General features: G+C 43.4%; 1 protein-coding gene across 5 annotated transcripts in view; it reads left to right on the forward strand.

Annotated features, from left to right (window-relative positions):
• Window positions 1–16227, forward strand: part of ARMC2 (armadillo repeat containing 2) — a 502181-nt gene that overhangs the window by 450511 nt on the left and 35443 nt on the right. The window lies entirely within an intron of this gene.

The raw sequence follows: 16227 nt of genomic DNA on the forward strand, positions 1-16227 counted from the left end.
CGTTAAATACCTATAATATCATACTGTTTGTTTGCTGCAAGGACTTCTAGTTAACCCTTTTTCGATGTAAGGCTTCTAGCGTTTACATACATACAATTAAGATAAGTGTTCCCGCTTATGCTAGGAACATCTTTTTCAATATGCATTATTGGTGATCCATATTTATTGTTAATTAGGGTTTTGGTAATACCCTTGCCGGCTGCTTTTTCCCTCCCTCCTTCTCCACCCACATTCAGCTCACTACCTCCATCCTTACTATTCTCACTGCTTGACCCATAGTTTCTAGCTAAACCCTCCCTCCCCAGGCTAAATCTCTTCTAGCCATCCTTCCCCCAGCACTGTTGCCCCCTCCTCATTCAGGTACAATCCATCGTGACGAAGATGGCACCTGACTGAGATGTCCGCTCAGTCTTCCAGGAACACAAGCCCCTCTTTCCTCTACCAGTCTCTAAGCCACATATTTACCTCCCTAATCTCCCTCTGCCTCCCTGGACTAGCACGTGGCACAGGTAATATTTCAGAGAATATTACCCTAGATGTCCTTGCCTTAAGTTTCTGGTCTAAGTCCCAATAAACTTTCTTAAGTACATCCCACCTACCACTAACTTTGTTGTTGGTGCCAACGTGCACCAACACCGCCAGGTCGTTCCCAGCCCCTCCCAACAATATTTCTACCCAGTCCGCAATGTCTTCCTGATAATAGAATCCCCTACCACCACAATCTGACTAGGTACCTCTCTTTCTTTTATCCCATCTATTCCGGAGGGAGCTATCACCTGTTCCCCTTCTTGCCACCCCCAAAACTCCCTTACTGGGCACGTCTAACACCTCTTACCTCCCTTACCAAGCAGACTACATCCGAGAAGTTGCCTACCTTTATGGGCGCTGGGTAGATAGATAATTAGGGCAGGTCTGGATATAGGGGAAGATAGCCAGGCTCTGGGTGGCTGGGAGAAGGCGTGACATCATTGCCCCTCCCAGCAGGCAGAGACCTGTAGAGGCCCCATGGGATGTGGTGAGGAGACTGCCGGCTGCGGAGTTGCTTGGAGGAGATGTGGCATCATTGCCTCTTCCAGCAGGCTGAAATGTCCGTAATTGTGAGGCGCTGGATGCTGTAGAGATGGCCGGGGGAGGTGGCTGGAATTTTGGCTTCTACTGATTGGTCAATGGGAAAAGAAGCGTGGTGCAGAGGAGGCCGGTCTAGGCTGGTCTCCTGTGGGCCCTGTAGCCTCTGCCGCTATGGCAGCTAGGTGGTACGTATTTGATTACGTTTGTTAGGACCTGCAGCGCAGCGGCAGGCGGCATATAATTCTGACTCATTATAATGCTAAACGCTGCGGGCACCCTCATAGAGAAGGGCCTTGATGCAGTGTTCAATTCCTCCAACTCTGTCACTTTCACTCTACAGCCAACCACCGCTTATCACATAGGCCACTCACCACCTGAGAATCCATGTGCTTCTGACACGCCTCCACCAAAAGCTTAATCGACACTTTAAACTCAGAGTTACAGACCTCCTCACCAACACTAGAGACCTCCACGAGTCTACATGGGAGGTGGATATGAGAGAGCTTAGACAATGGTGAATGGGAGGATATTTATGCCCGCACAGCGTCTAGTTCTGTTTGTGTCCAGAATTAAGAAAACGCGTATAAACTGCTTTACAGGTGGTATTATGTTCCCACTGGCTCCATAACATGGACTCTACATCTCCTTACTGTTGCTGGTGGAATTGTTTGGCATGTTTCTTCACATCTGGTTTTAGGTGTTCAAATCTCCGTCCATTTTGGTAAGAAATAGGAAATTTGATAACTTCTCTTACTGGGATCATTGTCCCATTTTCTCCCAGTGTATATCTTTTGCAGTCAGACATCCCTGGGGCCTCGCTGATCTGCCATATAAGATCAGCAGCTACATGTCAAATTGCTGCTGATTGGAAGAAACCTTCCGCCCCCTTGCTTCAAGCCGTCCTTCCTTGAATATGGCGCATATATACACTGCTCAAAAAAATAAAGGGAACACTAAAATAACACATCCTAGATCTGAATGAATGAAATATTCTTATTAAATACTTTGTTCTTTACATAGTTGAATGTGCTGACAACAAAAGCACACAAAAATTATCAATGGAAATCAAATTTATTAACCCATGGAGGTCTGGATTTGGAGTCACCCTCAAAATTAAAGTGGAAAAACACACTTCAGGCTGATCCAACTTTGATGTAATGTCCTTAAAACAAGTCAAAATGAGGCTCAGTAGTGTCTGTGGCCTCCTCGTGGCTGTATGACCTCCCTACAACGCCTGGGCATGCTCCTGATGAGGTGGCGGATGGTCTCCTGAGGGATCTCCTCCCAGACCTGGACTAAAGCATCCGCCAACTCCTGGACAGTCTGTGGTGCAACGTGACATTGGTGGATGGAGCGAGACATGATGTCCTAGATGTGCTCAATTGGATTCAGGTCTGGGGAACGGGCGGGCCAGTCCATAGCATCAATGCCTTCGTCTTGCAGGAACTGCTGACACATTCCAGCCACATGAGGTCTAGCATTGTCTTGCATAAGGAGGAACCCAGGGCCAACCGCACCAGCATATGGTCTCACAAGGGGTCTGAGGATCTCATCTCGGTACCTAATGGCAGTCAGGCTACCTCTGGCGAGCACATGGAGGGCTGTGCGGCCCCCCAAAGGAATGCCATCCCACACCATTACTGACCGACTGCCAAACCGGTCATGCTGGAGGATGTTGCAGGCAGCAGAACGTTCTCCTTGGCGTCTCCAGACTCTGTCACGTCTGTCACATGTGCTCAGTGAGAACCTGCTTTCATCTGTGAAGAGCACAGGGCACCAGTGGCAAATTTGCCAATCTTGGTGTTCTCTGGCAAATGCCCAACGTCCTGCACGGTGTTGGGCTGTAAGCACAAACCCCACCTGTGGGCGTCGGGCCCTCATACCACCCTCATGGAGTTTGTTTCTGATCGTCTGAGTAGACACATGCACATTTGTGGCTTGCTGGAGGTAATTTTGCAGGGCTCTGGCAGTGCTCCTCCTGTTCCTCCTTGCACAAAGGCGGAGGTAGCGGTCCTGCTGCTGGGTTGTTGCCCTCCTACGGCCTCCTCCACATCTCCTGATGTACTGGCCTGTCTCCTGGTAGCGCCTCCATGCTCTGGACACTACGCTGACAGACACAGCAAACCTTCTTGCCACAGCTCGCATTGATGTGCCATCCTGGATGAGCTGCACTACCTGAGCCACTTGTGTGGGTTGTAGGGAGGTCATACAGGCACGTGAAGGCCACACACACTACTGATCCTCATTTTGATTTCTTTTAAGGACATTACATCAAAGTTGGATCAGCCTGTAGTGTGTTTTTCCACTTTCATTTTGAGGGTGACTCCAAATCCAGACCTCCCATGAGTTAATAAATTTGATTTCCATTGATAATTTTTGTGTGATTCTGTTGTCAGCACATTCAACTATGTAAAGAACAAAGTATTTAATAAGAATATTTCATTCATTCAGATCTAGGATGCGTTATTTTAGTGTTCCCTTTATTTTTTTGAGCAGTGTGTATGTATATATATATATATATATATATATATATATATATATATATATATATATATAATGGAATACATGTTGCACATTAAGCTTTGTCATTTACTAAAGTGTGGGATCCCTAGACCTCTTTTTTTCGGATACATCCCCGGTTTACCTAATTGCTGTCCTTTATCATAGCACCTCCTGTCTGAGTCCACCCCTCCCCCCTTTCCTCCCCCCCCCCCACCCCCCTCTCTTCCCTGCAGACCGCCTCAATTCCTGTATTGTCTATTCTTATTGCAAACATGTGGTACATTCTTGTTTGATTCTTGATACCTCATTTATGTTACATACTATTTATCTTACGTCCTAGAGGATGCTGGGGTCCATGTTAGTACCATGGGGTATAGACGGGTCCCTTGGGATCCATGGGCACTTTAAGAGTTTAATAGTGTGGGCTGGCTCCTCCCTCTATGCCCCTCCTGCGAGACTCAGTTTAGAAAATGTGCCCGATGGAGCCGGTTACAGCTAGGAGAGCTACTAGGAGTTTTTTCTGGTTTTATTGTTTTTTTTAAAAATGTTAGATACAGGGAGGCTGCTGGCGACAGCACCCCTGCTTCGTGGGACTTCGAGGGGGGGGGGGGGGAGTAAGAACCCCCTTGAGAAGTTAATGGTTCTCTATCTCCGCTGACAGGACACGGAGCTCCTGAGGGTGCTGATCGCAAGCCCACAAGGCGACCGCTCACTCCCACAGCACGGCCGCCACCCCCTAAGAAAGATAGAAGAGTGGTGAGTATAACGCGGGCGACCCGGGAAGCGGGTCGCTGGCAGGAATGGCGGCACAAGGGTGGGAGCGCAGCTCTGGCAGGCTGCGCTCCAGAAGGCTCAGCCGCACTTGCTGTACGGCGCTGTGAGGGGCGTCCTGGGCCAGCGCAACATACCCTACACTGGTCACGTATACCAACAGGGGCTAATCCCACTGTTAGCAGCAAAATTACCTCTGGCCGGTATAATCTGTGAAAGCGGGAAGACGCACCATTACAGGGGGCGGGGCTTCTCCTCAGAGCTGATCCAGCACTCACCAGTGCCATTTTCTCCCTGCAGAACACACTGAAGAGACGCTGACAGGGAGCGCTGCTGTCCACATAGCTCCAGCATACCTCTGCGGTACCAGGGTGTTATAGACAGAGGGGGAAAGTGTTATCATAGCTGTTTAATCCTATTAAGGTTATTCAGTTCAGTGCCGGACGTTTTCTTGAATTAACTTCCTACTGGGGTGCTGTGTGGCTGGCTCCTTATACTCTGTGGCTCTCTGAAGGTATTCTGGGAAAAACTGTCTGCATTTTCCTGTGTGTGTATATATATATATATCTCACATAAGCATTTCTAAGAACTCTGTATCTTGTGCTGCAGAGTGTGTATCTTCTCCCGAAGAGTCTATTCCATGTACTCAGGAATGCCAGGTTCTTTCTCAGCTTTCTGAATCCGAACCCCCATGGGTGGATTCTATTAGGGGCATGATATCCCAGATCTCATCTCTGATAGCTCAAAATGAGACTGAAACACAGGTTTTAAGAAAGTCTGTTGAGGTTTTGTCGTATTCAGCTCCCACTGCCTCATCTAAAGCCCCCATTATATACCCAAAGAAGCGTGCTCTTGCACAGATAATGCAAGCTGACACGGATAACTGCTCATAACCTAGTACTATACTGTGAACTGTGGACTTTCTTTTCTATTTTACAACTTGTAACCAATACATGCTTGCCTACCCTCCCGGAAGCTGCGGGAGAGTAATGACTTTTGGGGTTTTCCCCCGCAGCCCTGAAAGAGTAGTCGACTCAACTACATCCTGCCCACTTCCTGGTGAAGCGAGCAGGATTGTGTAATAATCAACGCCAATTGCGGGGCGGGACTAAATGACTGAGATTACTCATTTAGCCCCGCCCTTCGTTGCGGACCCACAAATAACGGGTTTTTTCCAGTGTTGGGGGTGGGTGACGTGCAGTGTCTTCAGACTGAAGAAGTAGGTAAGTATGACCCAATAGCTGTAGAATGCAGCAGTGACAAGGTAGTCTATGCAACCAAGCAGTACTGTATGTAGTGTCAGTTGATCCTAGTTCTGTGTTGTGTAATTGTTTTTGTAAGGGAGGTTAACACAGAGGGAGAGAGGGATTATTTGTCCTCCTATTTCTTTTTTACCTTCTTTTCATATGAGAGTAATGAGCAGTGCTTTACATTCCAGCAGAAACTACTTGCAGAAATATGTTTGCATCTAAAGTACACTCTTTATTTGACTAGTTTAAACTCCAGCTTTGATTCCAGAGCCCCAACAATGAACCGCTCTAACCAAACCTTGGGAAGAAAGATGCCTGCCGTATTTAATATAAACAAGATGGAATCTCCCTCGGGGGGTAAAGCCACAGCTTCATTTATTTTCTTCAGTGTAAGAGACAGGCAAAAACATTTCCTAGAAATCTGAGCAAAGTTGGCCGTTTGTTCATGTGTTACTCAGTCACTACTAATGTGCTTATGCCACACTAATCAAGAGCAAATTGGCTGTCTATCAGTTAACCTCCTCTGAACAGGCTGCTGAGTTCCCACCTGGCATGATACAGTTTAAAAAACGGTACCACGAATATATGTCTGCAATAATTTTAATATACTGTGTTCTGTAAATACAGCTTTATTACCAGAAATACATTGGGAAAACTCAAAATCTTCCAGTATGTCATACATGCAGCATGCTCATGCATCATTCAGCAGTGAGTGGGTGTTAGTAGATTTTAGTTTCTCTGGAATTTTAAGAGTTTTGTTTATCATTTATTGTATCGCTAATGGTAAGCAGTATTGTGCAAACTGATGTAATTAGTGTAAGTGTCAGGAGAATGAAGTGACATCGCAAATAATAAAGGTGGATACACTGTAATACCCCTATCACACCAAAATCCCGGGTCCAACCTTGGATTTGGAACACTGTTCCAAACCGGGTCAGACCCTGTTTATACTGCGGCTCCAAGGTATTCCTGGGACAGTCCCGTTCACACTGCACATGGGTGCAGTGTTAGCCTTTCTACCGGCGCTTGGAGATGACATGTCCTGACATTTTCGTATAGTTCAGAAATGCAGTGTGTTCAGACCTCAGACCAATGTCTAGTGTACGGGGACACTATGGGGGCTATTCTGACTTGGATGCAGCCGTGCATTTAGAGGGTCTGCGCACGCGCAATATCTATAGTGCGCATGCATGAGCCTTCACCATGCGACCGCATCCCAGAAGGTTGCGTCCATATGGTGATTGACAGCGTCGGCTGTTGAGGGGGGGGGAAGAGGGTAATAGACCTGGTGTTTCATGGGCGTGGTCCAGACAACGCAGACATGTCTGTACAATTTTCATGGCTGCAGCGTGACATCAAACTTAGCTGCACCGAGAAAATAAAATGGCGCTGGACCGCCTGTAGGCTTCGACCTCAAATCTATGTGTTCACAATTAAATTGTGAATGCATCACGGGGCTGCGCGACACACATGCTGGGCGGCCTTGCCCTGTGCTGGGCGGCCCCAGCATGTGAATAGATGGACGCAGATGTGCATCCATCTCTGAATAACCCCCTATATTGGCTAGACCAGGGAGGGGGAACCTTCGGGCCCTCCAGCTGTTGTTGAACTACATATACCAGCATTCCTTGCTACAGTTTTGCTATTTGGCCATGCTAAAACTATTGCAGGGCATGCTGGGATGTGTAGTTCAACAACAGCTGCAGGTCCGAAGGTTCCCCATCCCTGGGCTAGACCATTTTGAATAGAAAGGATTGTTTGGAACTGAATGATTATTGGGTAGTGTGTATGGTGTATGTCGCACGTTTTTGGGATCATTTTGGTCGGTCTGAATCTGTCTAGTTATGGCAAAATCTTATCTTGGGTATGCTGCATTACTGCACTATAGTATTATTTTCAATCTACAATACCAGAGTACAGATATGTCCTTAAACACGTGGTGGACCTACAAAGTACTGACGTCAATAAAATCTCGTTACTCTGTTTGCTGTCAGTGTCCAATCACTTTTGTCTGCATATACAGATTAAGAGCCTTAGTTGCACACAGATATACAAGTGTTGCATATCAAATTAATCCGCATAGTCTTCTGGTAGGTCCTAGTCAAGCCGCATTGCGAATAAGTCAGTCACCTGGCACTAGCAGAGTCTTAGGGGACCTGGCACACTGAGAGGGGCTTTTTGGCTCGACTGCAGCAACAGTAACTTGATTACCATTTCATTCACTACGGTGTCCATTGCAGGACACGCATAACATCAGAGAACTACAAAGCTAACTATATAGGGGGAATTCAGTTGCCAGCAATTATCTTGCATGACCGATTTTGCACAATAACCACTGCGGTTCGATCTCTCTCAAAAGTGTTCACTACACAATAGTGTAGCAAGCACTTTTGTGCGAATCTGGGTGTGAGTCGGCCAGGTGTAGGGTGCAAGACTGGGTGCCGTTGCCGGCATTTAAATGCCTTGGCAGCTGCAATTTGCACCCTTTGCCGCAATTTAATTCCCTGTTATATTTCACCTTCCCTATTAAACTCAAGGGCTCTGGTTATGAAATTTGTTGCATACAGGTACACATGTGCTTAATGTACCACTGTATTCTTTACATACGTGTTATGCTATTGTGTTTACTAGTTATATACAGTAAATGTAGTGTGGGGACAGATCAAGGAATTTTATATTGTCCTTTCTTTATATTGATCATCTATCCATATTTAAAAAATTATAAAGTAAATTACTTTCTAAATTACAGGATTACAGGTTGAGTATCCCATATCCAAATATTCCGAAATACGGAATATTCCGAAATACGGACTTTTTTAACTGAGAGTGAGATAGTGAAACCTTTGTTTTTTGATGGCTCAATGTACACTAACTTTGTTTAATACACAAAGTTATTAAAAATATTGTATTAAATGATCTTCAGGCTGTATGTATAAGGTGTATATGAAACATAAATGAATTGTGTGAATGTACACACACTTTGTTTAATGCACAAAGTTATAAAAAATATTGTCTAAAATGACCTTCAGGCTGTGTGTATAAGGTGTATATGAAACATAAATACATTCTGTGCTTATATTTACGTCCCATCACCATGATATCTCATTATGGTATGCAATTATTCCAAAATACGGAAAAATCCGATATCCAAAATACCTCTGGTCCCAAGCATTTTGGATAAGGGATACTCAACCTGTACTGCAAGAGTCAGTTTAAATTTTGAGGCACTCAGCGCAGTATGGAAGCGCATAAAACAGGACAGATAGCTTGGAGTAGTGGTTCCTATATATAACGTCACCTGCAGTCTGTCTGACACCAAACTATTTATTTACAGAAATATCTGCACGTCATGTGTTTAGTGTTAACTATCTTCTCCACAGTTGCCCATATAACATTTCTAAGTAGTCACTAACTTATTATTTTTGGTGCCACCATCCATAGAGTGTCACAGTACTTACATTGTGACATAGAAGATGGCATTTTCTATACTACAGATATGTCCTCATACATCATTGCTGCAGTTGCGCCAAACAGATACTCTTGGCGTGCCAGGTCCTGTGAGACTCTGCTAGCATTGGGCGTCTATTTTGCCAGAAATGAGTCTGTTGTAATGCTATGTGGCTAGGATGCACAAGGAGACTGTGCTGATTAATTTAATATGTAACACTTGAATATCTGTGTGCGCCTGAGTCTCTGAATCGGTATACAAAGTGCTACCATGTAGCAGCCACAGCTTTTTTCCAATACAAGTTCCATTTTGCTCCGTATACAGACTAGTAACACACAATATACAAGTGTTGCATATCAAATTAATCAGCACAGTCTCGTGGTGCGTCTTAGCTGCACAGAATCTGTCAGCTAACTTGCGCCAGGCATCTCACGCTGCGTGGCGTATAGAGGCTAGCGGTATAATGACAAGTGGCAGATTTTACCTATGGGCTACAGGGCTGCAGACCCCCACCATCCACCACAATAATCCACCACCTCAGTGAGCCAGTTGCAGCGTGCTTCCTGTGGAAAACCACTCCTTGCCTTTAGGGCAGGCCTACCCGGTTTCTATGGGCTGCAGCCAATGCAGTCCATAGAAGCCGGTGTTTTGCTCATGAACAGTCCCCACCATCAGCTTATGCATATGCGCCTGTTAGATCTATTGCGCAGGTGCCGGAACCAGGCTGGTCAGGGCTCTCCACCTACTGCAGGCACTGGCAGCCCCGCTCATCCATATTAAGGACACATCTGTACATAAAGTTTTGTTTAAAGCTATGTTATATTATCCACTGCAGAATTGCGTATTTCCCTAAGCTCCTACTGGAGGGTACTGGGGTGACTGTGCTGAGAATTATTGAGCTCTAAAAACTATCTCTGTCTCCAAAAATCTTTATTTCTCGTGTATGTTTTTCTTACCAACTATGCAATATTTTGGCACTTCATGGGTTAAAGAAATATGGAAGACTTGTATTGACTCGACACTTTGTGCAACATTTTCCTGGGCGCGTTGACACTTGAGGTTGTGCAGCAGATGTTATTCATTTATGCCATCTGAATCCAAGAATATCTGCAGTTTGTTACTGGAATAGTGTAAAAGGAAAATAGAATACTGTCCGTTTAACTTTGGAATTTGGGGAATGTGCTACAGACTTTCTTTCGTTTGTCTATTCTCATAACGGATATATGGATAGAGGTTGGTAGCCATATGCAGACAAGTTGATATGTTTAAGGCATAATAAATTGACAGTTATATTGTAGACTGTTTTGTAGGCCCTGCCAGAGGTGAGTTAAAAGCAAACTGATACGTTCCTGAGCATGGGAATCTCCTACTAGTTGTGGGGAGGAGGGTTATTGTATAAATGAAACCTGTAAGGAGTTGACCTCACTCCTTGGAACAGAGTAGCTCACTTGGGTTCCTGCTGAGATTTACTATTGGATTTCAAAGTGTGGGTGGTGATGCCGGGTGTAGTATGGTATGCCGGCGGTCGGGCTCCCGGCGACCAGCATACCGGCGCCGGGAGCCTGACCGCCAGCATACCGACAGTGTGGCGAGCGTAAATGAGCCCCTTGCGGGCTCGCTGCGCTCGCCACGCTGCGGGCACGGTGGCTACACGCGCCACGCTATTTTTTTCTCCCTCCAGGGGGGTCGTGGACCCCCACGAGGGAAAATAAGTGTCGGTATGTCGGCTGTCGGGATACCGGCGCCGGTATACTGAGCGGCGGGATCCCGACAGCCGGCATACTGAAGACCACCCGTGATGGCGCCCAGTCCACAGCGCAGGTGTTGCTTGTCTACAAAGGAGCCCCAAATGATACTGCCTTTATGTTTTTTAGAATATTTCATTATAATACAGGTCACAATATTACAGGTTGAGTATCCCATATCCATATATTCCGAAATACGGAATATTCCGAAATACGGATTTTTTTGAGTGAGAGTGAAATAGTGAAACCTTTGTTTTTTGATGTCTCAATGTACACAAACTTTGTTTAATACACAAAGTTATTAAAAATATTGTATTAAATGACCTTCAGGCTGTGTGTATAAGGTGTATATGAAACATAAATGAATTGTGTGAATGTAGACACACTTTGTTTAATGCACAAAGTTATAAAAAATATTGGCTAAAATGACCTTCAGGCTGTGTGTATAAGGTGTATGTGTAACATAAATGCATTCTGTGCTTAGATTTAGGTCCCATCCCCATGATATCTCACTATGGTATGCAATTATTCCAAACTACGGAAAAATCCCATATCCAAAATTCCTCTGGTCCCAAGCATTTTGGATAAGGGAGACTAAACCTGTATCACCTTGTTTAACAGTCAAGATAAGAAAGGATACATTAACCTTAGCAGATTAAACATTAGGAGAACATACTGCTAGCACAGTGCACATGAGATATTAGGAACCGATCTCTAATGTTCATGGAATATGAGCTTAAAAATGTTTCTATGAAAGCTCAGTGTTCTCACGTCAAACGAGTCCAGTTACATGACATCCACTAGAATTGAAGGGGACAAGGAGGCGAGTCGTGTAGATAGCTCCCAATGAATAGAAAACACTGCATATGATGTATAATAAAAACGGCAAGATGCCCTGTTTACATTGTTATAATGGCGTATCACAGTCCTTTATATACGTTTGTAATTCCAGTCCAGAGGGACAGTAGTAGTTTCCTTAGCTGTGAGGGTGGAGTCTCTTAGTATGGTGCAGTCTGTCTCCACGCAGTCACAGTATAGTTATTGAAGGGTAAGGTGAACTCCCAGAAAGCTGAGATCTACAAACATCGACCAAGAACCAGTAATGAACTGAAGGCTGCTATACGCCAACAAATGATGATAACATATGTAAAACCAATGGACAATAAACTGTATTCCATGCACTTTTAGATTTATGTAGTAAAATTTTTAGTAACCTTTACATGCGTTTTTTGTTAACCATTAAAATTTGGGATTTTTTTTGGCCTCAACATGTAATTGATAGGTAGATAGGTACGTCCACACTATAAACTGGCAGACGGAGCAGGTTCCATCTAGAAGCAGGTCGCTCTCTGCAGCAGAGCCTAGACTGCCCGTCTAAGCGTTAGCAGTGAGCACACTGGTCCTGGCTGGATGGACGGTGGATTTGTCAATTGCTTTTTTTGTGTTTGCTGATGTATGGTGACATTTACTTTAACCAAAATCGTCTGTGCAACTGCTCAGACAATGAATTAAATTGGCCTCCCCAGTATTACATAAAAGACCATTATAAGAAATAGAAATGCACACTGGGAAATGCCTTTGTGGGTAGAAGCAAGCTTTATGAATATATATTTAAATACTTTTCATTGATAATTGACTGAAAGGCAGCATTGTACATGAATACTATAATGACTTGTAATAGCTTTCTGTTTAGCAGGGGGAACTGGATAATAGAATTGAGCTAATTTTTCAGTCTTGCTCAGAAAACACAGTAATGGTCCTAGATGAGTTGTTAATTAAGCAACCTATTGAAGTCGCACCTTCTTCTTTACACCAAATGAAGGGCGACGGCTGCACAATTCTGGAAATCTGTGTTGTGAACAAATGCTATTTGATTTCTGTGCGTGGAGGATTGTCACTGCGTACTTGCAAGATTTCTTGGTCATGTAGATGGAGAACACGAAGAACCTTTATTCAGTAAGGATTGCAAAATTAGCAAATCACAATCTGGCCGGTTATCGAACGACTGCATGCGTAGCATTCGCATTGCGCTCGCGTGAGTAATATTAACAGGAAATGCGTACACATCATGATCACAATGCAGATGCTGTTTGAGAGGAAGCTGACGTTTCTGGGCGGAAACCTGGCACTTTCTGGGTGTGTCTGAAGAAACGCAGGCGTGCCCAGGTGTTTTTAGGGAGGGCCTCTGACGTCAGCGATGACCACTCTCAGCCTCTTGTGTCGCAAGAATTGTGGACGATCTTGCCTGGTGCAGGTAGGAAAAATCTATGATATGCTGGGAATTGTGGACGGTTTTGCAGTCAGCTGCATTTTGCGATTCATTTGCAATTTCTGCAATGGGCATTTTTTATTTATTAATGGGCGGCAACTATTTGATCGCAGCAATTGCTTTTTAGCAGAAACTGCAATCCTTACTGAATAAGGTCTTAAATCAAAATTCATAAGGAAATTTTGTTTTTTGTTTTTTAATGGAGGCATACAGTTGTGAAGTAAGTCTCTCCATATCATGATATTTGGGAAGTTAATGCCTCTGTTTCATTTGGTCTGTTGTAGTTTTATGACTGATAAATTGGAGCTTTCCTTTCCATACAAGCTTTGGAAAAGTGACTTTAAAATTTTGCATCCTTAATTTACACCAAAAGAGATTGTTATTTAGCAAGTACATGGATCTGGGAAATTTTTATTGTGTTTTATCAATCATTGGTAGGAAAGAAGGGGATGTCTGTACCCTAACAGCTATAAAAGGCAAATTATTTTCTAACAAATATTTAAAATGCCAGCTATAATATATACTGTGTACGCCTGCGCATCTTATTACCATGTGCTATGAATGTGCGCTATACATCGCAAAACACTACATCCCATAAGAGAAAACAATACACCCACACATTATCTGAGTTCCAAGGCTCATTGATGTATGTATTTGTTATTAAGAGGATTTGTATTCAATATATCACAATGTACAGTATATATATATATATATATATATATATATATATATATATAGTTACATGGTTACAATTTACACAGTAAGCAAGAATCCATACAGTTACAGGCCAGCATACAATACCATTCCCTCAATGCACCCTCCACTCTATTATCTCTCTCTCTCAGCAAATAAATACAGGAACTGGGCAGACAGCATCTCGAACAGCACCCAAGGAAAAAGAACAGAGAGCCCTTGTGTGTCTGCAATCAGGGGAGTGCACAGATCTCTTGTTACTAGTCTAGGGGATGAAACTTTCTCATTCATGATGAGTCACTGGTCAGTTCATATGCAAGCAACGTCCAGCCTTGATGGTGTAATTACAGAAGATAGCCACTAGTCAGGCATGCTGTCTTCCAGGAAATCCATTGTTCTAATAAGAGTGACTTTAGCTTTCATACATTTAATCGTATCTACTAATGGCAATGTGCTACAACTTAATAACAGGCATCAAATGAATCTACACATTAATCTGGTTACTGTGACACCAAGCACGACATGTCCATCTTGCTCCGCTCCAATAATACGCATACATGACATTACTCCATTATATAATTTAAAACATTATGATGTCTGGCGCTTGATATGTTCAAATTATGTGCTGTATGAAATATGTGTTGAATATATCTTTGTGGCATGTCTGTGTAAATGCGTATGTTACCATATATTTCTGTGCTCGCTGCGCGTATTTGCAAGCTTAGCGACTCATAATGTGTGGAGTCTGTATGTTCTCTCTATGTAATATTTTTGACTTCGACACAGCTGAGCCAAGATGTCAGTAATAACTCTGGTGATGTTGATGTAATATTATTCTGAAACACATTTCCAGAAGATATGTTGTAGTCTCCTATACTTATTGCAATGGTATGTCACTATTCCAATTTGATTTTTACTTTTTTGCTTCAAGATACAGAGCCGGGGATTTTACCATATTAACAGTGTATCCCAGAACTTTATTATACGTATTTATTTTATTTTAAAAGAGAGCAATGGTCTCACTCCACGCCATCAAATATTTGGAAGTTAATATCACGGCAGAAATGTCGTGCTTATTCCCTGGATATTTGGAAATCCTTACCTTTCTCTTTATTAGGTGGACTTGCAGTTATCAAAAGTGTCCTATTTCCCCCCAAAAAATTATATTATGCAAATGTTGTTATTAAGCATTAAAATGACAGATGTTAAACACTTAAACTCTTGTTTATCACGTTTCTTATGGCAAGGTAAAAGACCAACAATATCTTTCAATAAGATGAAAGCTCCTCGTAAAAAAGGTGGTTTAGGCCTACCAGATCTTCTCTTGTACGCTCAGGCTATCTCTTTTTGTTACGTTAGTGACTGGCTGCTGGAATCAAACTCCTACACTGATTATTCTCTGAATGCAGCAATATTGGCTCCCTTTTCCCCCAGTGCTTTGTTGCATTCTAAAACAAAGGACATTCCACACACGTATGACTAACCCCTTAGTTGCTGACACGTATAAGGCCTGGGTTGCTATTAATCGAAAATTTCAATCTACGCACTTATACCCCCCATATATCTCCATATGGGGAAATCCATCTTTCCCCCATCCTTATCTAACAGCAACTATATACTGTGCAAGGATAAAGGCTTATCCTCTAACTAAAATTGTTGACCCAGGGTGTCAAATTCTTTCTTTTGCTGATCTACAAACTAATTATCAACTACCTAGTCAGAATTTTTCATGTATTTACAGGTCAGGCACTATATACAGTCTCTACCTAAGGTTACGGAAAATAACGAGACTCAATTGATACTGTGCTCTTTGCTCCGATTAATCCCGACTGTCCCATCCAAACTATGTATGTTATACCCACACTTAACATCTTTGTCCCATCATACTGCATGGCGTTCTACATTGTCGAAGTGGACCACTGATATTCCCACTTTACAGTTGTTGCCGGATATTCTTTCATATTATGAATCTAACTCTTAAATACTTGCAGTCCTCATATCTACAAGAGCTTCACATACGAACGGTTAATCGAGCCTATATCTCTCCAGCACAGCGAATGCACATGACCTTTATAGAAATCGGTAATTGCCTGAAATGTAAAATAATTCACGCTACATTTTACAAATGTATATGGGACTGTGGGAAAATTAGGCAATTCTGGCACAAAGTGGTTCACCTCGTCAATGTTCTGTTCTCCACACATTAAGGGGGGTAATTCCAAGTTGATCGCAGCAGGAAATTTTTTAGCAGTTGGGCAAAACCGTGTGCACTGCAGGGGAGGCAGATATAACGTGCAGAGAGAGATAGATTTGGGTGTGGTGATTTCAGTCTGCAATCTAAATTGCAGTGTAAAAATAAAGCAGCCAGTATTTACCCTGCACAGAAACAAAATAATCCACCAAATCTAACTCTCTCTGCAAATGTTATATCTGCCCCCCCCCCCCCCCTGCAGTGCACATGGTTTTGCCCAACTGCTAAAA

Source organism: Pseudophryne corroboree, chromosome 4 (assembly GCF_028390025.1).
Source record: "Pseudophryne corroboree isolate aPseCor3 chromosome 4, aPseCor3.hap2, whole genome shotgun sequence".
Taxonomy (NCBI): Eukaryota; Metazoa; Chordata; class Amphibia; order Anura; family Myobatrachidae; genus Pseudophryne; species Pseudophryne corroboree.